Raw genomic sequence first — 26,638 nt, forward strand, 5'->3', positions numbered from 1 at the left:
TGAATTGCAGGAACGGAGAACAGAGGGTCCGATGCAAAGCAATACGCAGGTTGAAATGGGAAAGAAAAGCAAAGCCCCGAGCTCCGAAGAAAAGGAAATGGCACCTTTGTATACAGACACATCTTGTAACAGAGACGCGGGAATAGCTACGTGGGAAGGCATGTATAATCTGCTCGAAGAGGAGAATCTCAGAGTAATGGAAGTTACTGCTGTTGCAGGCTCACAGAGTCCTTCTAAAGCATCCCTAACAGAGCTAGCTTGCTCATTCTTACAGCGGATAGCAGTGTTAGAGTCGGTCTAGTAGCCCTCCATCAGGGATCAAAGCTCTTTGCATTTGCATAAGTAGGTGTCTCATCAGTGTCATCTCATTGCATTCCATTAGGCATGCCATAACCCTGATGAAGGAGCTGGTGTCTATATTCCCCTCTTGGCACTGCTGGATCAAGTTGTTTCAGTCAATAAACTCTTTCAAGGTTTCTTGTCTTGTCTTGAGGTCAAAGTCCTAGGTCTAGGGTTTAGGTCCAATTTGTCTTTGAGGTCATGTCTTTAAAATTCAATAAATGCCCAGCAGGCCAGAGGGATGACTATCAAAGTTTTTCTTCAAAAGATTTCATCTTGTACAGCTAATTTTTACCTTGGATTTAAAAACCCTGTTTTTAAAGACAAGGTCATTTTTTCATTTTTGTAAAAGTTGTGAAAATTCAAAATTCTTCGAAAGTCAGCATGCAGCCCTGGTCCCCTTTGCTAAGATTCCTCAGAAGCTATCCCTACAAAAATTTTCAAGAAAAAGCATCAGTTCAACCAATTTCAGGACAAAAGGAAACCATAAAGTCAATAGCATTTAAATTTTGAAAAAGTGTCAAGTTAAAAACATTAGAAAGAGGGTTTGAGGGGAAATTAATTTAAATCAAGCCTATAAAGCCCCTCTCTCCCTTCATTTGATCATCATTTGCCTCAAAGCAATAGTGAAGAGCGATTTGGAGAGAAATTGGGTGAAATTGTAAACAGAGCCCGCGCGCGACCTGTCAAGACCTGCGCGCGACGTGTTGGGCAGGCGCGACGTGTCAGGGGGGTCTTAGCAGTTAGGAAAATACACTGGCGCAATGTGTTGGGTGCGCGCGACCTGTCAAGACCATCTCGCGATGTGTTGGGAAGTCATCCACAAAAAATTGCCTGTAAACTGCCAAACGACCCCAAAATTCTTTAAGAGTGCAGGTAGGCCTCTGATCATCAAAGTATTTTTCTTGATAAAGAAAAATGAGCATGGGAAATGTGTTTTAATGCCATCAAGTTGAAATGAGAAGTTCATGTATATTTGCTTTAAAAATGTCAAAATGCAAGTAGAGATAGGGTTTTGTTTTGCTGCTCTCAAGGTCATCCCTTGCACTCCCATTTTTTCCCCCACATCCCAAACATCCCCCTTATCATTTTTACCTAATCTCCCTATCAAAAAATATCAAAGGCCCAACACCCTACCCATATCCCTAAAATCCAATAATATAACCTTAAACCCTACTTCCCATAAAATCTTTGCAAATGATAATGGTATGATGTTGTATATGTCATGATTCCTTCCCTTAATTCCCTTTTTCATGTATTTTCCCTAATTCCCCTTAGAAGTCTCCCTTCCCTAACATCTCCCTTGTGTTATTTGTCCCCTTGAAGCAGCATTTCAAACAGGGAAAAACAGCAAGTCATTTGAGCAGAAGCAACAGTACATTTCAGCGACTTTGCTCTTGAAACCATGTCAGAAACCGAAACCGACTATGAGCAAAGTGATGACCGTGAGTCAACACCAGAGGTTGAGGTACAAAGGAGGCCTCACAGGGGTGGTAAGAGTGGTCACCATGTGAGAGAGGAGCCCACCTCTTTGACCTATTTGCAGGCTTGTCCACTTGCAGTCACATGTTTCCGCTACCTCTCATGTTATGAATTTTGCAAGAGGATTTCTCAAATTCAGCACCATAGGGAATTGGTCCGCTTGTTTGTTTTGCATCTGCATGATGGGCATGTAAATCTTGGAGGGGTGGATTTTATATTGTCATCTGAAATTATTGCTCAAGCAACAGGGATACCCAATGTGGGAGAAGAGTGGAACAAGCGCAAACTATTGGACAGATTTCGGTATGAGCCCTACATTAAACTTGCCTACATGAGGTACATGACTGGTATGTTTCCCTTTAGATTTTTGAGGGATGAGTATGCTCCCTTGATGAGGCTCATCATGCGCTATTTCACCTATGAGGGCATATTTTCATATTTGTATTCGTACCATATTCGCTTGTTGATGCATTTCACATGGGTACGCATGATGAACATACCATTTTTCATGTGCCGGAATATTGAGAAGATGGTGCCCTTGGTGCAGAGAAAGAGCCCAGCACAGCAACACAGGAGTGTCTATCATTATGGTTTGATCCAGCTTGTGGTCATACATCAGTTGGCTCAACAGGGTATCACATGGGAGGATTTTATCTCTCGAGATTTTTTCACAGCACCAGCATCATCACCCCCTGAGGTTTTTCATGAGGAGGGAGGGCCTTCACAGCAGCATGATATTCCTGAGACCAGACATGTCAGCTCCCCTCCATTGGTCACATATCAGAGAGGTCACAGGGCCTTATTTGCATCAGCTAGGCGAGTATTATCTCCACACTAGGTGGAAGGGATCTCGCCTTCTTCATCAGCACCACGAGTGTTATCTCCACACCAGGTGGAAGGGGCCTCGTCTCCGATAGCAGCACAGGTACCAGAGAGAGGCAAGCAGCCCAAGATTGATGAGGGGCCATCAGGTGTTCCAGGCATAGAGGTTGTTGACCTTGATATCAGTTCTCCTAGCCTAGAGTCAAAGGAGATCATTCAGCACCTAAGGGCTGAAAATGACTCATTGCAGCAAAGATTGGAAATGGAAAATTGGACAATCACCTACTTAGAGCAGCGCAACAAGCAACTTGAGGAGGAGCACACTCTTGATGAGTTGTGGAGGATCCATGAAGACCGCAACTTGGCGCGCAAGAGACCCGGTGATTTGGTACCCGTTGAGCGAGAGGCTATGCTTCTCCAGGTCAATGCTCATTTGGAGAGGTTGCTGGCCAAGGCCAACAAAGATAAGGACCTGCTCCGGAACATGAAGAACCACTATTGGGCCCGAATGCACGTATGCAAAGCAAGAATGAAGGTGCTCCAAAGACGGTTGGCCAAAGCACTAAAACGAAGGAAAATACCCGATCCCCTCCACATCTTGGCTGAGGCTTCCTTGAAGGAGCATGATGCTAAATGACTTAACTCCAGCACAAATTTCAAAAAATTTTGAGCATTTTTGGTCACTTGTGAATTTTGGGCAAAAAACAGGTTTTCTCCACCAACACGTAGCGCGCCGCGCGCGACCTTTTCGATGGGCAACTCCATTTCGGGAAAACTCAGCATTTTTGGATTTTTCATGCAAATATACACCTGCTCAGCAATTACCAAGAGATTTCATCAAGTTTTGAGCCTCCAGAAAGTAAAAAAAAAAGCAAAAAATGACTTTCTGCCACCTTTTTGACACACAGGAAGCAGTCTTGGGAGATTGCAATTTTGGAGGGGAAAATGGCCACCAAATTCAGAAATTCCACTTGGGTTGGAAAGTAGACATCCAGACCTTTCCAAAAAGCCCACTTTTTCCTCATTTGGACACCTGGAAGTGCGTCAAAAACAGCTCCAAATGTGCACGACGTGTTCAGGATCAAGGCGCGACGTGTTGGGTAGTTTTCACAGAAATTCACCTACAGCTCAGCAAAACGCAGTTTTGACTAGATTTGACTTTTTGGGGTAGATTTTGATCCTCCTTGTTGTAAATGATGTAATTTTATGATATTTTGACACTTATTTATCTCTTCTAGAAGATTCATTCATGAGATAGGCAAAAATTTAATGAATGAATTGGTTTCCTAGCTTATAGAGGCAAGTTGTTTTGACTGCCTAGTTTTCAGTGCTCAATTTAGAATTGGTTGAAATAGCTCCTAGGATAGTGAGCTCGACCCCTAGAGGCAAGGAAAGATGTTAGATTGCCTATATTATGTAATTTCTTGGTCATTTTCATGGTTGGACTCTTGAGGGAGAAAGCTCTATTGTATTACTCATTGTATCTCTGCAATTTTGGCAAAGGAAGAAAGACCAGGGTTTTGCAGTCCTTTTTGGGATTCCTGTGGTTACATGTATTGATGGTGTGTTTCTCTTTGTACTTGTAAGTTTTTTATGTGAATCATCTTCTTACTTTTCCTTCTGCAAATTAGGCAAATTAAGTGTTAAAGTAGAATTCATGATTGTCATGCTCTGCTTTTAAGTTTGCTTAATATTTATGTTTTCATCTATCTAAAGAGAACTCTTGAAGGTTTCTTGCTCTCTTTAGCTCCTCACCGGTCATTCCTATCCATTCACTTAATTCAAAGGCATCAATACAGTCTCCTACCTTGCCCCAAAGAACCCCCTGCAAAAACTGTGTCCAATCCCCGCACCCAAAATTGCCTTTCCCCAATTTTCCACCAAAACCCTAAAAATCCCAAATCAAACCTTTTTATCAGTTTACTAGCCTAAAATCATTGTTTCCTCATTAGTTATCTCACCCATTGAAGATCTTTACCGAGATAGACCGGAGAGAGCCATCTCCTACCCCGTAGGGCTAGCTACGAGGCTAAGTGGTTTGATGTTGCCTTGAAGTTTACCTTTCTCAGCTTGAGGTGAAATTTCGAGTGCTAACAAGCAGCAAGGCCAAAAATCCTCCCATACACGGACATGGTCAAGTGGATACTCGATAGCGCAGAAATCAGAAATAGACAGTTCAAAATTCATGGTCAAGGGCTCATCGGTTCATTTGCTGCGCAGGATTTAAAGCTCATGTATCATCTGCCCAAGCCACAGGCAACTTATAACAAGCAATTCATGGAGAAATTCGTAAAGGAAAATCAGGACTTGGCAGAAACCACCAAAGACTGGTCTAGGAGAGACGAACCACTGAAGAAAGATAAACACGGTATGTACAGTACTGGTTCCCTTACCTCCCCATATTGCTTTACTGCTGCCATGCTCTATAGAATATTTGGAATGCTAGATATCAACAAATTTTCAAACGAATGGCTACCATTATTGGATGCTGCCACAAATGCCACTATTGTAGATTGGGCCAAAATTTTATCTGATAACCTAGTCACGACCATTGTCAGTTACCGGTCCAAAAGAGCTGCGGCACAGAGAATTTATCCTCCTTTTTACCTATCTGTATATATTATGGATTCAATATGTTATGTTTCTAAATTTCCTGTTATGGGTTGCAAGTGGACCACTCAAGACCCCTTACCCATCCATGTCTATCATAAGGAATTGTGGGACTCTCAGTTCACTCCATACTTCTACCAAATTTGTCATGGAATTATGCTGCCCTTGTACAGAATGTTGTATGATAAAGACCCCCCGAGGTGCTTGCCTGAAGCAGAGGTAGACATTCTCCCTGTTGCAAGATGGTTCGGGGAGGAATTTTTTACTTATGTCGGGGTATTTGGAAGTTCTGCACCCCCTCATGTCCTACCTCTGTATATTCCTGATAAACTCTTAGCTCGAGAGATTGCATATCAAACTTGTGGGGAAGGTGGTCTAACTAAAGACTTAAAGGACAAAAAGAAGGCTATATGGCCACAGTTTCCTGTAGCCTGTGGGGCCTTTTCGCTATTTGATGTGGGCCACGCATTCACGGAAGTAAAGAATATGACATGTTTACAACTATTCAAATTTCCGGGAAGACCATTTGACCCTAATGGGGTTGCCCAGAATTTTACAACTACAGTCAAGATAAAGGTGTTCTCTGGAGAAAAGGATTTATTTGATGATATATTCCAATAGAAAAGCACACTTGAAGAAATTTTGCACGAAGCCCAATTGCAATTATCTCCAGAATATTTCCAAAAGTTCACAATATACAGAGAAAGAAGGTTAGCCAGTATTCCTCTAGAGAAACTATGCCTACCCTCAAGAGAACCAACTCCAAGTGTTAGTCTTAGTGGGAGTTCAAGCACTAACGGATCTAAATCCAAGTCTGAACAAGAAATGTCTGAACACTCTAAAAGATCCGGAAATGAACAAGATAAGAGCGAAGGGTCAGTAAAGGATATTGCCCAGTCAATGGAACTTCTACATCAGCAGGTTATTGCCTCCCCGCAAAGAGATCCTCCTCCTCTCATCATTCAAGCACCGCCAGTCACAACCGAATTAGATAAAGAATGGGAAACCTTCAACGAACTGATCAATCTTGAAGGACAAGCCATAAAAACACCTGTGAGCAATGCACAGGTAGCAAAAGAAGTAGTCACAAGAACAGTCAGCGATGTCTCAGATATGGAGTATATTCCTGTTGCCCCATCTTCTGAGCTTATACTCAACATAGAAGAAATTCCCCCTATGGATATATTTTATAGCCCACAGCATAAAGCAGTGATAAGAAGATAGAGAAAGAAAAGGAAATTGGAAAATACACTCTCTCAAGACGCAGAACAATTAGACGTCTTGTGGAAAAATCCCACTAGCAATCCTACTAAAACTCTCACCAAACTATCTCAGATCGCAGGAGCATATGCCTATGCGACTATTGATAAAGCATTTGAGATACAACAGTTGTTAAAAGAAAGGGAAGACCAGATACAAGTACTGCAACAACAGTTGTAACAAGCTAACACCAATAATGAAGCAAAGAAACAACTTGAAAGGTTGCAGCAGGACTTCCAGCAAATGCAGATAGGATATCAGAAAAGTTTGGATGAGAAAGGAAAGCAGTTACAGGATTTACAGGAGATGCACAAAAACAACCCTAAGCTTACAGAAGTTATTACAGATTCCATTTCCTTGAATGAACAATTACTACAGCAGCAAGAAGCGTTGGGCCAAAAGATATCACAATGGAGTTATTATTGTGAAATTAGTGATAAGACCACTAATCAAGTAGTAGATTTACGAAGTGACTATGATCTGATTGATAAACGGGTGACTGAATATTTGGCTTGGCAAGATAAAGATGAGGGAAAAAGAGCAGGTGCACCAAGGATAAATGAAAACCATAAAGAAATTCTCTTTAACAAATGGGACGAGAAAATCAGGGAAGCAAAACAAGCGGCAGAAGGAGCAGCCACGGCAACAAGTAGTGTTATTGATTGTGTAAATGAAAATTTGCACAGAGCAAATTTGATCGCAGAGACCACTCCAGGATATTTACCGAATGCACAGCAACTAGAGGAAGAATGGAAAAAGAGAGCACAAGAAAAATTAAAAGCAATTCAAGGGCTGAGCAGGTTAAACTGGGAATATTACTGGGCATACTTGGTGAAGCCGCATAGCCAGTGGATGAATGTTAAGTGTATCATAAATGCGGCCAAAAAAATGGCACCAGCTCTCATCGATTCTTTTTGCTCAGCTCAGCTAAAAGCGGAAGTCAGCCAGCTGACACTCCTTAAATAGATGCTGCATACGTGTGATTTCAAAGACCAAATACAAAAGTAGTTTAATTTTGGATTCAATTTTAGCTTTAATTTTGTTTTATTTTCCTAGAAACAGGATGGTCATTTAAACCGCATCCTGAATTTTTGTAAATAAGTTATTTTTAGATATAGTTAGTAGTATTTAAACCCTTCTCATGCATTTAGAGAAGGGTCCAGAAATTTATCAAAAACTTGTCCTCATAACATGCACTTTTGCACCCTCTGAGGAGGTTTTGATGAATGAATGGAATAAGATTTGTTGATTTTTGCATTTGATATCTACTATTGATGTTGCACTTTTGTACTCTTAGTGGATGTTAGAGCAAGGAGAGATAAATCATTTTCGCTGGAAGCTTATGAGTAGGACTAGTTATAAATGGTACTTTTATCTCTTAACCATTTCTGCTTATGTGTTAAAGTGATATACATTTTTTAGTTGTTTATGTATTAATGTATGAATGCCTGAGTTATCATTTGGCACTTATGTACGGTGATAGCTATTTATTTATGCTTAATGTATGAATAGCTCATTATACGATATGTTTTTCACAATTGTTTCATTTAACTTTTTATGCGAAGTGGTTCATCCTTATTGATTTCTTTTCTCATAATAGCTTAATGATCTTTATTACCAGTTGTTATTTGGAACCTTTTTAGATCACATAATAAAAGAATTACATCCTGGGTTAGTATAGACTTAGATGTTGCTGCTTATTAGAATACAATAGCATACCATTAGATTAAAGTTAGAATTATAATATCTTAATTAGGAACTGTTAGATTAGGAACATCAAATTCTATACACACACACACACTCATAGATTGGGAAACTGGTCCCATATCCCCAGTCGGACCCACTATACCAAACGGATAAGGAGCTGCCAACCAAGGTCCGGACCGGGCGGGTATCCCCCTTGTTGTAGACCCGATTTTTGGGGCTTCAACAGAACCATTCGCGGTGCTGCCCTTTAGTTAGGTTCATGTTGGCCTCATGGATCATACACTTCAACCTTTGGTCAAAATCCTTGGGCATCTCCTAAGGCTTCATCATGATCTCCTTAAACCCCACAATTGACTGTGCTTGAGACTTAGGTCTACTAAATTCTCTATTCAGCGTGGTCTGGATATCTTCCAACGCGAGCATTGGGTTATCATTACTGTACTTAATGTACCACATGAGTGTGCATTCCTGCAAAGCACTGACGAGCGTAGCTTTCTTCATCTGGTCGTCCATGATACCCTGAGCTTCCTATATAGCCTTCGTGATGAACCAAAACTGGTCCAAATCTTCATTTCCTACGGCCTTGAATACATATATCTTTACGGAGTTCGCCATGTTGAACAACGATGGAGTTGGGGGTGGTGTAGGTGATGAGGTGAGAGGTGGGGGTGAGGATGGAGGTGGTGTGGATGGATGGGATGAGGATGGAGTTGGTGTAGGTATCCATGGGAACCCTTGTCTTATCAGCTGAACAATGCTCAGTGGACAAGACTATGCTACTCCTTTGTCGTCACTCAAAGGAGGCTTGATCAGTGGGATATACTTAGGACATTTTCTTCCTTCGTCCCTGAAAGAATTTCCGCTTCGCGTAGCTCCAAACATCAAGGTAACCACATAACCCGTTGTTCACACAAGAGCATCTTAATCCAAGTATTTAGTGACTTTAAATACTTACCTCATGGTCCTTTAAAGAAGCGATGCTCTGCTTCGCTATAACTAATAGAGGTATCGACCACAAAATCTATCACAAATCCTCCTATGATGCGGTCGCGCCAATGGTCTACAATGCATGTGATCTTATCTTTAGACGCTTATAATCTCCTTACTAACTCCAGTGTCCAAACAATCGGAGTGTCAAGCCTCCACCTTCCTTGGCCGTCTGCCAACTTCACGATCCACTCATATAACTCAACCGGGAAGGAACAAAAGAAGATTTCGTGTATTTCTGTGTACAGGTATCTATCCAACCACTATTCTTTCATAAACCACAGATTCTTGTTTTCTTGTACCACAAATTCTTATATCTTTCTATCCAACCAGTTTTCGATCTCTTTCATAGTTGGATTCCAATGATATGACATCACACATCTCATTATGAAGATCCCGGTCTCGACAACAGAACCATTTTTTGGCTTGATGGGCCCTGACCTAGGTTTAGCGTTAAGCAGCCAAGCAAATCCCTACACTACTGGCGCTTTCGGCATCAATCCGCGGAGCGCGGACTGAAGTATCACCCAAAGCAATACGGGGGGATGCAGGAACCAATTTTCGCCACCCTGAGATAGTCGTGATGTCGATTTTATATCCTCACTCATGTCTTCACGCAGATCGTTAAGCCCTTAGGGCTTATCGATGTACTTCCTTTTCCGTCTTTTAGAACCTCCTCGAAGGTATCCGATTACCCTTCGCGTAACCTTAGACGATGATTCAGGCACTTATACACCTCTATAACTAGGTTACTAACTTAGTCCCCCAATTGTCTTAGGTATTAGCGAAATTTACCATACAAGTAAGATTATCCTCGCGTAAACATATATTATTACTTGTGTTCACACAATAGATGGAAACATATATTTTCATGCATCAACTTAACATTATATTTGAAACTCAACGTTCAACATAGCATAATCGCAACATTCATAACAGTAGTAAAATAATGCTAAACAGATGGAAAGTACATAGCAAGTTCAGAACACTTCTCTTTATTGATGATTCATATTTTCAACACAGACTCTAACCGCCCTGTGTACATAGTTGCAGGGGTCCGCGCACTAAGCTGTAGACTTCTACTCTAGGCCTCTACGCACTCAGCTATAGAGCCTCTCTCCCCACTAAGACTCTCGCTCTTAGCTCTCCCCAACCTATTACATCAATGACTCATGACTATTGAACTCCCTTAGACTCTCTTTTTATACAATCCCATGGTTCGCGGACCAAGGGCGGATCTCTAAAACCGACACAACCTATCTAAACTAAGGGCGGAAAAACCTTTTTGACTTTAGGTATATTCATGCTTCGCGACCAAAAAATGTGGAGACTTTACATTCTTCATACAAAATTCAGGCCTTCTGCCCCAAAAATTGGGTTTGTAACCCCACAATTGACCCCCAGGGGACCTGTTCCTAACACAAACGTAATGTGCATGCAAAGGCAAGTTTCTTTTTGTAGATGCAAGTGTATATTTATTTTCTAAGAAAATATGGCACAATAAATTTTATTTTCATGCAAACATGTGTTTTTTTCAAGAAAACTTTGCAAAATGTCTATTATCTCTATGCATTTAAGCACATATTACCTTTTCAAGAAACTATTAAAAAAATCACACGTTCTTTTCAAGAAACTAGGTTACTTGTCCTTTTTATGCACATACATAACATGCAAGGTTCACATGTATTCTTTTTGAGAGAATTAGTAGAATAATTGCATATTCTTATTCAAAAGAAAACTAATGCAATAAATATTGTTTTTGTGTATGCCAACACACTCTATTTTTTGTTCACGACGACACTAACACAAATGCAATTATTCTTGTGCACATGAACATATTTTTTTCAAGTAACCTTACCAAAATAAGTGCATATCCCTATTAAATACAATCAAGAAGTTACTTATCTTTATTGTATATAACTTGACATGTTCCATTTTGTCTGAATCCAACCTAAAATAGGAATAGAGAAGATTCACGGTTATTGCCTCCTTAATGGCCTTGATCACTATCATAAGCCATATAAACATGCATCTTCATCTGTGACCTATGTTAAAAATTGCAACAAGAAATTCTCAATTTTATTTCGCCTTAATTAAATTGAGAAAATTTGAATTTCCTCATCAACATACAACTTGGATGATGTTAACTTGTGTGACATGTCTTGTGTCACCCAATTTACTTAGTAAATTTGAGTTGGAGGAGTTAGAGTTTAGTTCTTCATGTGTAATTTCTAATTTGTAGCAATCAAGGTCAGTTATCTCAGGTGTTTTTAGTTTAATTAGTTCCAATTTTTGGAGGAACTAGTGGAAGGTTAGTTAAGCAATCGGACTTCAGTCAAAATCAATGATCATCTAGTTAATTGAGCAATCAACCCAAAATAACTAGTGCATGCAGAGAATTCGAGTTACCCAGTTGAGGTTGAGTTTCCAAGACATTGTAACATCAATTGTAGACTAGTCTTGAGTGTACAAGTGTTTCTTGTAGTTAGATGATCAACCCAAGGAATTGCACAATTTAATTAGAGGGATTTCCTAAATAATAAGGGCTAATTCCTCAAGGAAAATCTCAAGGAAATAGGAGCTCAAGCCAAGGAAAAATTTGACTAAGTCTAGGTTAGAGGCCTTTAGTAAGTAGAGAGATAGGTTGTGCACTTATAGGGTGAGATCAATTGACAAAATAAATTGTAATACATCTCTATTCATTTGATTAATGCAAGAATGCATTGGGGTTTTTAGCAGATTGCTTTCCCCAGATAAAAATACTTGTTGCATGTGTGTTATTTCTTCTTGCATGTCTGAGATTTTTGTTCTAAATTGTGAATTAATGTTCACCGAGAAGTAGCGTAGGTTTGTGTCTTTAGATTTTGATTAAAAATTCTTGAGAATTTGCAAATATACAACCTAATTTCTACATGGTATTAGAGCTCGATTGACATTAGAGCATAAAACTCGAAGTTGGTTCTCAAAGGTTCAAATTTGAAGATCAGTGTAGCATGATTTCTTTAGAGACGAGAATATGGCCTTCAATGGAATAAGGCTAGAGTATGCCTTGGAAGGCACCTCTAATTTTGTTGTATGGAAGGACCACATGGAGGCAATATTGGATGAAAATAGGTTGCTAGAATACATCAAGTCATATGTTGCAAAACCACAAGCATCTAATTCCCAGGACCTTTCTTAGTGGAAGAAAGATGTAGACAAGGTGAGGAGAATAATCTTGGAGGGAGTACATGATCATATTGTCTCGAATATCCATGGAAACGAAACTCTGTTCGCAATTTGGAAAACACTGAATTTTTTTTCGAGAATAGTAGTGACCACATGAAGCTTATTCTCAATGATAAACTTCTAAGTATCCATATGCAGAAGAATGACAATACAATTTTGCAATATTTGAATAAGTTTACACAGTGTCGTGATGAAATTGGCAGGGTTGGTGTTAATGTCTCTGAAGAAGACTTGGTAACCCTATCCATTATGGGCCTTCCCAAGCCCAAATCTAGGGTTTGTGATAATTTTGGTCACAAAAGGACTTTATGGGAAAAAGACCCAAGTGAAGGGGTTTTAGACCTAGATAGGGTTTAAAATTCTAAAAAGAAAAATTAAAATTAAATTCCTAAGTCTAAAGAGGATAAAACCCCTAAGATTTAGAGGGTTCCTAAGAAGGCTTGGGGAATCTATTTAAAAGATACATTATTATAAGGATATAAATCAAGTGAGAGGAGCTCACTTGGTCGAGTAGGGCTGCAATAAAGGTAGCTCCAAGGAAGGTCAATCCTTTAGGCCAAGGATGGATACAAGGGAGGTTAAGTCTAATCATCTCAAGTGCCTTCGATCAGAAGAAAAGAAGCAAGGCCACAAACCTTAGGTGCCATGCCAAGAAGGAGGAGAAGAATAAAGGTGGTTTATATCTCTAAGATATCGTAAGGATGAGTAAGGAAGAGAAGCTAAATGGAATATAATTTGGGCTTAAGAGTATTGGATAGACCTATGAAAGATTAGGTCGCAAATATTCAGGCATCAAGGAGAAGAGCCATAACTTATGGGAAACATGTTTAGAGGGTTGTAAGGCCAAGAATGTTTCGAAAAGAAGGGTAGTATGACCTTGAGAACCAACAAGAATAGGTGAGGCTAAAGCGTGAGGTTTGGAAGGTAATGTGGAGATTTGATTAGGTAAAAATATCATATTTCTATGCTTAGAACCGTTAATAAATATGCTTCTCGTTGATAATTTTCTAGGAGATGTAGTAGTTGTTCTTGAGGTCTAGAACAATAGATCCATTAATCCCTAGGTTAGGGAAGATTCATCATAACGAAGGTTATGCTATCTAAGATAACCACAACTACTAAAGGAGATCTTTTGTGCTTAAAGAAGGCCAATATTAAGAGCAGATGTAGGTAGACTTGTAAGGAAAAATCTATGCACAAGATTGATGGTGAAATCTCCCGTGGAAGGACTTGAGTGATTCAATGAAAGTGTGATTAGGTCTGAGCCCTAATTAGGTTATGTTCTATTTTTTTTTCCTTGGATCAAACCTAATACTAAGTGTTGTGATCCCTCCTAGAACAACACATAGGATAACGACTCAAAGGAAGATAAAGGTGGAAGTTTAGAAAGTATTTTTGAGGTCTATATTCCATAGGGTATGGAAAAAAGAAGGATACAAGCCCTAGATGAGGAAAGATATGGTGACAAACCTTATATTGAAGGGCAGAAGTTTGGTAGTGCATTTAGAGCATATATGAAGAGTTTTTGGAGGTCTTCTTCAAGGGTTTGAAGTAGCGATATGAGAGCCCAATATCTGGAAGAATTTGATAGTGAGAAGAAGCCCTAGGTGAGGGCAGACTTAAAGTTCCAGATTTATTCAATTGAGGATAATATTGCAGAACATAATATAGTGTGAAGAAGCCCTAGAAGAGGGAATATTTGAAGAATTATGATGGATTGTTCCACATTTGAAGCAGTAGTATTAGGAATCCAAGATCATTCAAGGATTCACTGAAGTTGGGCAGTGCAAGAACACAAGTAGTGTAGGAACAATAGTGTAGGAAGGAGTCCTAGTTTTGGATAGTGGTGGAGAAACCAAAAGAACATGAGTTAGGAGGGTTGTAGTGGCTTCCTATAAGCCTTATGTATAAACTCTTGAAGGACTAAGATTATTTTTATGAGAGTAAAAATTCGGTGAGCTCAAGATTGATTCTTGAAGGACGAAGAAAGGAGTTTAAGGGAGCAAATCACATTAGCCCATGTTCATTGTTGAAGAAGGACATTTGAAAGTGATAGATAGCAATCTTCCATGCCCTAAGTGTGTCTTTGTCAGGCATGATAGGAAGACACTAGTGGGATGAAGGTCCCTAAGATTTGTTTCCTTGAAGGACTAAGCTAGTTGGGAAGGAATTCCAAAGGAGCTGAGGAGCAACAATGGGTAGTTGAGAGTTGTTCACAAATAGAGTGGTGAACAAATTGATGTGTTGATGCATTGAAGGACTAAAGATCAACTAGAGAGCATTTGGATCTGTGTTTAGTGACATAATGGAGTTGTTTCATTGATAGAGGAAGAGTTGCGTTATTGTAGATCAGGAGCTAAAGGACTAGGTAGGTGTGTTTAGGGTAGAATCAAGGAAACTACGAGCAGCTATACATTAACTAGATGATCAATGTATCTTGTACTTATGATGTATGACGTCCATTAACCCTAGTATGGGAGCCCTAGACAGTTGTATTATAGTTTGTTCATATAACAAAGATGGGTTGAAATTTTTTAAAATTGTCATGTGCGCTAGTTGATTCACTTATGTGTATTTTTTTGTTGTGAAAGGTAGGAAAAATTGAGGAATTTGAGTTGTTTATGTTAGTGATTTAAGACATTAAACCTATATTCTCACGTGCCATGGAAATTCAATACAACAAAGTATGATGGAAAAGGGTCAGTTGATGTATGCACTCCACAGTTAAAGTTGTTGGCATGCTTTTTATGTTTATGTTTATGTATTGTGTTTTGTAATTGTTTCCATATGTGAATACTTACATAGGTTGTGGATATCTTGTTGTATTCGAGATGCTTGTGAGATCAAATGAACAAAGGTATGACCTTGGAAATGCTTGGTGAATGATCTTGGTATGTTGGAGAGGTATATTTACTTCAAGTGTGATATAGTAATGTAATATTTTGATGCTTGTTATGATTGTAAGGCAAGGTATGTTGTTGAAGTAGCTAAAGATGCTATTTTGTAGAGGTTTATTGTGTGCATATGATGGTTGAGCTGATTGCTTGAAGAGGTGTTGTTAAAGATGCATGAAAAAGTTATGATGTAAGGCAATGAAAAATGATTTGGTTGAGTGGCTTATGTCAATGCATGTTATTCGAATATTTTGAAATTCACTTTAAATATTTTTTAATATTCAAAAGTTGAAAGAGTTTGGAAACAAAGAGACAACCTTGGAATGCAAAGAGGAAAAATTTTCATTCATATTCATGCATGGAATACTAATAGCCAACAAACTATATTTATAAAATATGTGTTATTGCAAGGAAAAAATGTTATAGAGAGTATGTGGAAATTTTTTGTTTGTGAGTTACCCGACACAAAGAAATAGAGGTAGAAGAGTAGATGTGAAGTAGATTTGAGGAGAAGAAGTTGAAACATAGATGCAAGTATGTGGAATTATTGTTCGTGTAAAAAAACACATTATATTTTTTATGTATTAGGGGATTGTAGTCTCCTTTTAGGTTGTAACCTAAAAAAGAATAGGTTGGGGCCTTTTGAGGTAGGAACCTCCTATGGATTGTAGGCTACATAAAATTTATATAAGCAGGAGTAGGAGATTCCCAACAAGTTATAGCTTGCAGAATAGCAGAGAGGTTGGATCCTCCAAAAGGCTAATGTAATAGAGGAAGTATGAGCTTGCCTTTGCATCAAAAAAAAAAAAAAAAACGTGGTTTTATCCGTTTATGATTTTCCATTTACATCTGGTGTCCATATGTGTTGATTTTATTTTGTCATGGATTATTTATTTATTTTTCAGAGGAAATATCTTGGCATATCCTCCCAAAAGGATCACTCCATCGACTTATTATCAGATCCTAACCTTGAGGGAATCGAGAAGAATTGACTGTGTGATCTCCCATTGGAAAGGTGCTTTAGTGACAAGAACTTGTCCAATTGAGCTAACCCTCAAGTCTATTAAAATCTTATTTTTCTATGGAGGTGTTGTAGCAGCTGCAACACCCTCCAAAATTTTGGCCTGCATCCAATTTCAGAGCCTTCCTTGGGTTTTTCCTTCATGTTTGCAAGCACTTGGGCTCATCTTGTGAGCCCATGTTGAGTCTTTGCACCCTCCTCGCTTATCGTTCATCGGACATATTTTTGCATGTTGGTCACAATGTCATGCTTGTAGTCATGTTCTGGCAATGCACAAGGTCCGCTTTCATTACAGGTTGGGTCTGCTATGTAAAAATTTGTCACACTCACACACAAAGTTGTATGCACTATCACGCAAGCGTCGTCGCGGTTATTCAACAATCTGTCACAAGTGTTGCACAAGCATCGTTGTAGTCATTCAACAATCTGTCATAAGTGTCGTGCTTGTTGCTCACATCATCTGTCAGTCACACTCAGTGTATGTTATCTTGATGGTTCGAGGTGTCTTGTTGTCAACTCATGTTGAGTGTGTGTTCGTGATTTCATGCATGTACAAAGTCACTCATTCACACACTTGGTCATTTTGTTGAAACACTGTTGACCGGACCAACCTCCAACAACCGGACATCCACTGAGCCACATTGTGCAGATTCAACTCTCAGTGATTATGTATTGTTGCCTAGAATTACGTATATCTTGAGGCTGCCTCCCAAGCAGTCTGCACTATGCAACCCTAGAATCAACTTGACCAACTGTCACCCAGAACATCGTAGAATTTTCCCAACAAGCCATTTCAATCTGTGCTACCCGTGAGCACATAAACTGAGCCTCCAGCTGGTCAATCAGAGAGTTTGACCAGGCACTAACCTCATGCCTCACTCCAAAAAATTACGCAAAAGCTACCAAGCATGCCCGCTCCACTGACTAAAGAAACTGCACAAACATTCCAGACAAACCCCTAGTGTCTGTCACTATTGTTAGTGTCAGTCTTTCCAGCCTTCCTCCAGTGATCAAATATGCTCTTACAAAGTGGTCTCAGAGTGTCAAGGTCAAATTTTGTCATTTCAAAGAGTTTTCAAGCAAAATTTGGTCACTAGGCATTAGGTCTAGGGTTTGCTTTCACTCCTTCTAAAGTTGTCCAAATGTCGGTCTATGTCACTATTCAGCTGCGTCTATCATTATTCATAGGGTTTTCATTATCATGTCAGTGTCTAATGAGTCATTTTACACCTTGTTCATGCTTCAGTTGCACCTAGGCAGGGTCATTTCCCTCTCCTAGGGTTTTGAAAGCTAATTTCTCTTGGACGGTCAAATCATCAGCAAAACTTGTATCCTGATGTTCATACACCTTCCCCTATCCTTAAAATACCTTACCAAATGCTTCCCATCACTGAGATCCCCCAAATTCCTCATTTTTGCACAAACCCTAGTTTCTAGCTACAACCTGGCAATTTTCTAGGTTGGGCCTGTGTTTTTCCCTTTTGGACCCCTTCCCCTCGCTCAATCTCTGAGATTCCACTTTCCCCTGCTTCCTAACATCCCTCCCCACTCCCAAAATTTCCCCAAGAATTTATAAGCCCCCTATCCCCTTCATTTCGCTTCATTTCGACAAAATTCCTTGTTTCACACACCGGAATAAGTTTCACTCAAAAGAGGTTTTAGAGAAATAAAATATGACTTTTGGAAAAGTGAGAGAGGTTTTTGTTCAAAACACTCCAAGGAAGAAAAACCTCTTTCATTTTTTTCACAGGTGTCATGGTTTGAGAGAAATGTCAAGAATACCGTTGCCTCAGGAGAATCAAAGACACCTCTGAAGTGACCTTGGGAAAATCAAATTTTCCCCTAGATTGGTTGGCCAAATGATTTTCTTGATGGGTAAAATGATAACTAGACACAAATATCTTTCCAATGAGCTATCATGAGCTCAATTTGGGGTTGAGGAAGGCATTCAAAAGTTGACTGCAACAACATTCTTCCTTGAGGCAGCCTTATTTGGCACATTTTGACCAGTCTTGGGAGATTTGATTTTTGATAGGGAAAATTAACTCCAAATTGAAAAATTCTAGTTGGGTTGGAAAGTAGACACAAATAAATTTCCAACGAGCTATCCTGCGCCCGATTCCGACACCGGGAAGGCCTCCAAAAGCCTCCTGAAAAAGCGCGACCCGTTGAGCCTGGCGCGCGACCCATCAGGCTGCCTTTTCCAGTGCAAAATTTACACAGGTGCGACCCGTCAGTGGCGCGTGACCCGTTGGGTGAGGCGTGCGACCCATCAGCGCCCTCAATATCAAACTGCCTGCAAATTTTCCAAGGAGCCACAAATTGCCAAATTTTGCAAGGTTTGCTTAATCGAGGATGAGAATGGTGTTGATGGATTTGAATAAGGTCCCCGAAGAAGATGAGTCAAATACCTTTATTATGTTGTACAAAGATGGAAAGCCAATCAGCCAAGTTTCATGCTCCAATTCTCTAGGGAAGATACCTGTAGCCTTGCATGTTAAGGAGATGACTCCAGCGGCAATGCTTCCACTATCAAAGTTGCCTCGGGTTTATTTTCATGCAGCTGGCCAGAATCGGCAACAATCATTAGAATTTGAGACATTTCTTGGTTATCTCCTCAAAAGAGACAAAGTTGTGTGTCATTTTAGATGGTATGTTGGTGTTGCTTATCGTCTCATGAAGTCGTGTAGGGATGATGAAGTTCGAGGTGGTGTTGCATCTAATGATAACAGAATTAGAGAACCAATGGCAGCTCAAGTGGATGCTGTGATTGGGCCCCAGAATCCTTCTTTATACACCAGGATATCACAAGATGATATAAAACGTGAAGACTCTCGGTCTAAGATGGTTGTAGAGGATGCTTACTTGCAGCCACAAAATTTTCAAACATTACACACAAGGCTGGTGAAGGGCAATGCAAATTGGGGGATTTCTAATGACTATCAACAAGGTGGACCATAACCAAATGTGTCAGCTCCATATGAACACATGTTTCCATTGCATAGGGCATTTGAAGAGGTCAACAGGTGTATTCAGAGTGGTTCACCTCGAGTAGAAAACAACACTTCACCTCGAGTGGAAAGCAACACTCCACCTCTGGTTGAGAATGCATCACATCAAAAGGAACATGGCACTAAATAGCTCAGCCACAGCACAAATCCCAAGAAATTTTGAGCATTTTTGGTAAATTTTGGTTTTTTCAGGCAATTTACAGGTTTTCTCCATTAACGGGTCTCACCCCCCGCACGACCCTTCATCCCGGCAACTCCATTTTGCAAAAAACTCAGCATTTCCAGATTTGTCATGAGAAGTTACATATGCTCATCAATGGACTTGAGATTTTATGAAGTTTTGGGCCTCCAGAAAGTCAAAAAACAAGCAAAAATTGACTTTCTGCCACATTTTTGAGTTGCAGAAACTAGTCTTGGGAGATTTTATTTTTGACAGGGCAAATGAACTCCAAATTGAAAAATTCTAGTTGGGTTGGAAAGTAGACTCGCAGACCTTTCCAACAAGCCTACTCTTGCTCAATTTGGCCACCTGGAAGTGCCCCAAATGTGGTCCCAAAGGCGCGCGACCCGTCAGGCAGAGGCGCGCGACCCGTCAGGCAAACTTCTCCAGATTTCAGTGTACAGCTTAGAAAAACGCAGTTTGACCCTGTTTGACTTTTTGGGGTATATTATTATCCTATTTGATGTAATTAATGTACTTTATTGACACTTTTACTCTTATGTACCTCTTCTAGAATATTCATTCATGAAAAAGGTGAAAATTAAATGAATGAATTGGTTTCCTAGCTTATAGAGGCAAGTTGTTTTGACTGCCTAGATTTTAGTGCTCAGTTTAGAATTAGTTGAAACAGCTCCTAGAAGGATGAGCTCGACCCCTAGAGGCAAGGGAAGAGGTTGGCTTGCCTATATTATGTATTTTCTTAATCATTTTCAGGGGTTGGAAGGTTGGACTCTTGAGGGATAAGCTATCATTGTATTATTCACTGTATCTCTGCAATTTTTGGCTAAGGAAGACCAGGGTTTTGCAGTCCTCTTTGGGATTCTTGTGGTTACATGTATTGATGGTGTGTTTCTCTATGTACCTATAAGTGTGTTATGTGAATCATTTCCTTTCTTTTCCTTCTGCACATTAAACAAACGAAGTGTTAAAGTAAGAATTCATGACTGTCATGCTCTGCTTTTAAGTTTGTTTAATTTCAATGTTTTCTACTGTTTAAGGAGAATTCAAAGTTATTGTTTGCTCTCCTTAGCTCCTCACCTGTCATTCCGGACCATCCACCTCAATCAAAAGCATCAATACTGTCTCCTACCTCGCCCCAAAGAACCCCCTGCAGAAACTGTGTCCAATCCCCGCACCCAAAATTGCCATCCCCTCAATTTGCCACCAAAAACCCTAAAAACCCCAAATCAACCTTTTTGATCAGTTTACTAGCCTAAAATCAGTGTTACCCTATTGGTCATCTCATCCATTGAAGATTTCACCGAGATAGACCGGAGAGAGCCCTCTCTAGCCCCGTAGGGCTAGCTACGAGGCTAAGTGGTTTGATGTTGCCTTGAGGTTTACCTTTCTCAGCCTGAGGTGAAATTTCAAGCGCTAACAACTATCTCCCTCAAAAAATTGCACAGCTTTTCTAGCAAGTCAACCAGTCAATCGACCTACTACTCACTCGGAAAACTGCACAGTTTTCATGAGTAGTGACCCAGTTGCCCAACATCCCGCTCATCTCAAAAATTATGTATGGATGTTCAGCAGGCCAGCCTCCCAGCAATTGCGCAATTTTTTACATTAGCACTCTCGCAACCTTCTGCCATCACTTTAAAAAAATTGTGCATTTTTCCAAGCAAGCCTCTTGCAGCCTGCTTCCAGCTCCCCAGAGAAATTGCATAGTTTTTGCTGCCAACCCCCTCTGTTGCCTGCACTGCTTCCCTCAAGAATTGCGCAGATATACTCTCCAGTCAAGCCAAATCCCGTAGACAGTCACTACTAATCCGGATTATCCATGTTAGTCTCCTAGTGACTTCTGCGCAATTTTCACCAATAGTGTGTGGAGCCTGCATCCCGGCTTGAAATATGCCTTGTGCAGTTTCAAGAGCCTTGTCCCCTCTCTCGGTTACCTTCATCCGAAGGGTAAAGATAATACATCATGGTAGACTAATAGACTTCTGGATTTGATGTCATCTCGTCATGAGCGATTGCAAATAAAGGTACATGGATGAGACATGACATGACAATGAACGTGTTGACCAATGAGAGCACATGCAAGGAGATTTTCTCGCAAACAGATGAACAAAGAATGCATGTGATGAGATATTTTCGCGATCTAATAAACATGTGAAGCATGCCAAAGTACAAGTGAAGGAGCAACGTGCACATTTGACATCAAGGAAACACCAAGACCATCGAAGACTCCACACACCTTTCCATGTGGTGGTGAAGATATGATATGCCAATAGGACATCCGTCACTCAACATCACTGCAAATTGACATGCACACCGGCAACAACATGAACAATACCAGCACTGTCGTGACGAGTCATGTCATGAGTCATCTCGGCCACATCACTACTGTGGGCTATATTGTTGTAAATTGATGTAATGTAACGTGGAAGTCCAAGAGACGCACATGTAATATGAAGTTTCATGTAAAGTTGAAGCGTCTTATAAGTCAAATAGTCATGAGGGAAGTCGAACATTCACAAGGGCTAGTTTTACCCTTGGCTATAAATACCCCTCATTTGTACATGTAAAAGAATTTTCACCTTGGCTCCTCCCAGATAACCTTGAGAGTCCGTAATCTTTTCTTTGAGGAGCGAGCAATGGCTCCAATTCCCCGATATTGGGGTTAGTGATGTGATGGTGTACCGATGTGTATTGGAACTTTCACTTAATTCAGAAACCTGTTAACAGTCCAACACGTTTTCACACATGTATTGTATTCGTTTGTAAGACTATTATTTGGACGCTTGTAATGCATGTTGCTTTAACTTGTATTAATACAGTTGAACTATTTCGGTTGTTTTAGTACATATGATGTTGGAAATGTGTTGTATTATTTTCTAACACTGTTTTAGCCATGTGGCCTATCTCACATGACACTCGACATATTCATTCTTGTAAACTTGTTATAACGCTCATCACACTCATGTTGGCTATTCCGTTGGGTGTTGTATGTGCTATATTCACCTTGTGTTTGTTATTTTTGTGTCTGTGTGGACTAATCCACCGGAATTTGTGCATGTCTTATTGTGTTGTGTGTCTCTACCAAAGTTGGAACTATTCCCTTTCAACCTGAGACTCACTTCCACCCTCTCCCTCTATAGTGAAAGAAATCTGACACAAGCTCCACCAAGCACTCACCATACACATGAACCTCGTTGTTCGAAGACAAAACATACCACTCTCACATGCTAACAAGCAAGAGCTAAGGAATATCTTTAAGATAATGGCAACTGGGCCATCTTACCAGACGGGACTCCTACACCAAACGATGTAAGGTCTAGTTGGGACTTCACATCAGGGAGATCCCCTGAATGTTGGCGATCCAGCATCGTCAACATTTATGGCGCTAGAAGGAGGGCCAGATGACAATCTAAGTCCTTACAATCTATTTTGAATCTTTGCACATCTATCATGGAGTTTGTTATAGTTCACCCTCCAAAATGTTTGTCCAACGGACACATCTTTCACGTTGAGAGGGAGTTCTGTGACAACTTTTTAGAAATCACGTATGATGGTGAAGGTGAAGTGGCCTGGCCTGAGCACTTAGATGAATTCCATGCATTTATGGAGAACTTGGAGGGTTTCAATGAAACATAGTTCTATTCACTGCTCGCACACACACTTCACGACCACCCATTGCGATGGTGTAGAATACTTCCTCATGACTCCATGCACTCATTCAAGTAGTTCAGTGATCTAATTGAATTTGTTTTTCACCATTTTGATCCTGAAGCACTTGATAAAAATTGTTAAAATAATGGAAGGCCCCACATGAATTGCCTATGGATTTTTCACAGTGCTTCCGTCTATTCATGTTTGAAGCTCCAAATAGTCTGATGAAATTCCAATATCTCATGGATAGCTTAGAATATTTCCTCACCAAATCACTCTGTCCCAAGATGAAGCTAAATTTCAAACACCACTCAACACACTTCGGTGATGGAGCTGTCAAATCACAAGTGGACAATGTTGTTGTCATAAGTGCTTGTTCACCTTCCCCTCATTAGATAGCTCCACCCCTACAGAGTGATGTGGGATAACATGCACACACAACTGTTCGAATATCACATCCTTCCACCCTCATTACTCTCAATATCTACGTAGATTTGGTTGGGAAGCCCATGGGTTATCATACACACTTGTTACCTCAACCTCCATCTCCATATTCTGTTGATCCTCTGGATTGCACTATCTTATGTTATTCCATTCTAGACCCTACACCTATTGTGAACGAGGATCAAGCCATCAACGGAGTTGATGTTGCACAACCAACCTTCGTTGTCATTCACCAAGAGTATGACCAATCATCTTAGCATGAAACAGTGGTAAAGGATGACCTCCTTCTATCCGCACCTCCTCCACTATTTCCTCACATCATTAGTGATTATGTTATCTCTAATTGTCCTTGTGTTAATCCATCCACGGATGCATCTACTTCCGATCATTCGCAGAACACACCTAATGTCAGTCCATCATTTGATATTTGAGAGGAAAAATCTTTCATTGAGAATCCACTTGATGTTTCATCTACTTTTTTCGGAAGCATAGAGGATGAACATTCTTGCTTCTCATATACCCCTCTGTCTGATTCATTAAATCATGGTGATGCCGACAAACATCATGAATTTAAGTATGGGGGTTTACGCAGTGCATTATATTAGATCTCATTTTGGGATTCAACTGCGTTAAGTAAGTCATTCACGTATGACCATTTCCATGAGAGGTAGTCGTAACTGACTAATTTCTCATGATTTTTGAATAGTTCACTTAGCACTCATTGCATCGGGTGATGCTCACAGGGGTGAAGAAGTGGGATTGAAACTAGTGAAATGAATCACATACCATCAATCATCACTTCTGGGGCTTGCACCCGGTAACCAGGACTTCCCAGGAGGTCACCCATCCCAGAACTCCTCTGGCTCAAGCGCGCTTAACTGTGGAGTTTTCCCCACAATCAAGCCCACTTAGCTTGCTACCCCATTTGCAAAACCTTAGCAAGTATTGTGCCTCATGAACCATTCAATTAGAGATCCCTTGACTCTTTTTGAATTTAAGTATGGGGTTTACGCAGTGCATTATATTAGATATCATTTTGGGATTCAAATGCGTTAAGTAAGTCATTCACGTATGACCATTTCCATGAGAGGTAGTCGTAACTGACTAATTTCTCATGATTTTTGAATAGTTCACTTAGCACTCATTGCATCGGGTGATGCTCACAGGGGTGAAGAAGTGGGATTGAAACTAGTGAAATGAATCACATACCATCAATCATCACTTCCGGGGCTTGCACCCGGTAACCAGGACTTCCCAGGAGGTCACCCATCCCAGAACTCCTCTGGCTCATTCTGGGATGGGTGACCTCCTGGGAAGTCCTGGTTACCGGGTGCAAGCCTCGGAAGTGATGATTGATGGTATGTGATTCATTTCACTAGTTTCAATCCCACTTCTTCACCCCTGTGAGCATCACCCGATGCAATGAGTGCTAAGTGAACTATTCAAAAATCATGAGAAATTAGTCAGTTACGACTACCTCTCATGGAAATGGTCATACGTGAATGACTTACTTAACGCAGTTGAATCCCAAAATGATATCTAATATAATGCACTGCGTAAACCCCCATACTTAAATTCAAAAAGAGTCAAGGGATCTCTACTTGAATGGTTCATGAGGCACAATACTTGCTAAGGTTTTGCAAATGGGGTAGCAAGCTAAGTGGGCTTGATTGTGGGGAAAACTCCACAGTTAAGCGCGCTTGAGCCAGAGGAGTTCTGGGATGGGTGACCTCGTGGGAAGTCCTGGTTACCGGGTGCAAGCTCCAGAAGTGATGATTGATGGTATGTGATTCATTTCACTAGTTTCAATCCCACTACTTCACCCCTGTGAGCATCACCCGATGCAATGAGTGCTAAGTGAACTATTCAAAAATCATGAGAAATTAGTCAGTTACGACTACCTCTCATGGAAATGGTCATACGTGAATGACTTACTTAACGCAGTTGAATCCCAAAATGATATCTAAAACATCATGAATTTTTAGATCTTGGTTTTCTTGACCTCTGTACTCCTTCATTTGATCACGATGTTGACTCACTTGTTGTTAATCTGTCTAAGCCACTGGTATCCAATGATCTATCTATTGGCGATGTGGAAACCCCGCAAGCTGTCGAGGCACTTCAGCCTAAGCTAAGGGTTATGTCAGGCCCTCGCTGTCCTCAGGCTAGTTCCACTTCCGATCAGAAAATTTGCGAGACACCAAAGGCTCCTCATCACTAATCTTTATGCATTAAATATCGATCCACCACACTGATTTTGCTTCCTCCACCAGAATCACATGATCCCGTCAATATACTTGTGCACTGGAGAATCATTCATAGCAAGCACACTTGCAAGGCGTAACTTGTCTCTTTTTCTCATGTTTGCTTGTCTGCCACATTCAAAAGAGTGCATATGCTTATCATCTATACACAGTGTGTCACAACACCATGGTAAGTCCATAGAGTGTTTGTCTTGCGCTTTCACTTTTTTTTTTTTTTTTTTTCTGTGGACGTGTTTAAAATCAGAGTGTGTTGGTCTTCATTGTTATATATTTTATGTTTGTTGGTTCGCTTGACTGTGCTTCTCGCAAACTATGCCTTCACCAATATGGTCCAACCAATACGCCGATGGCTACATTGGAAATAGCACTTCACGTGAGTAGGCACATTCACTGTTTAGTGTAGGAGTAGGATTAGTGTTTGTTTTCTTGCTTGTCTTTGCTTTCTGGTTTGCTTGTTTGTTTTCTTGCTGACTTGGTTTGCTTTGCTTTCTCATTTGCATATTTCCTACCTCTACTCATACATCCCCCAAAAAAGGAAAACTCAAATTAGTAATCAAAAATCAAACCACACTCAGGAGCTCTAGATGCTATTGTGGCTCTATCATCAAGAATTTATCTATTCACATTGTTAGCCCTAAAAAAATCACTAGTAGAAATTAAAAGAAAGAAACATGCTCTTACTGGAACAACAAGGGCTTGTGGGACTCACAAAGTGGTCGCACAAGTTCTTACCTCTC

Source organism: Pinus tabuliformis, chromosome 7, assembly GCF_031772625.1.
Source record: "Pinus tabuliformis cultivar Carrire ecotype Pingquan chromosome 7, CPIR1, whole genome shotgun sequence".
NCBI classification, from domain to species: Eukaryota; Viridiplantae; Streptophyta; class Pinopsida; order Pinales; family Pinaceae; genus Pinus; species Pinus tabuliformis.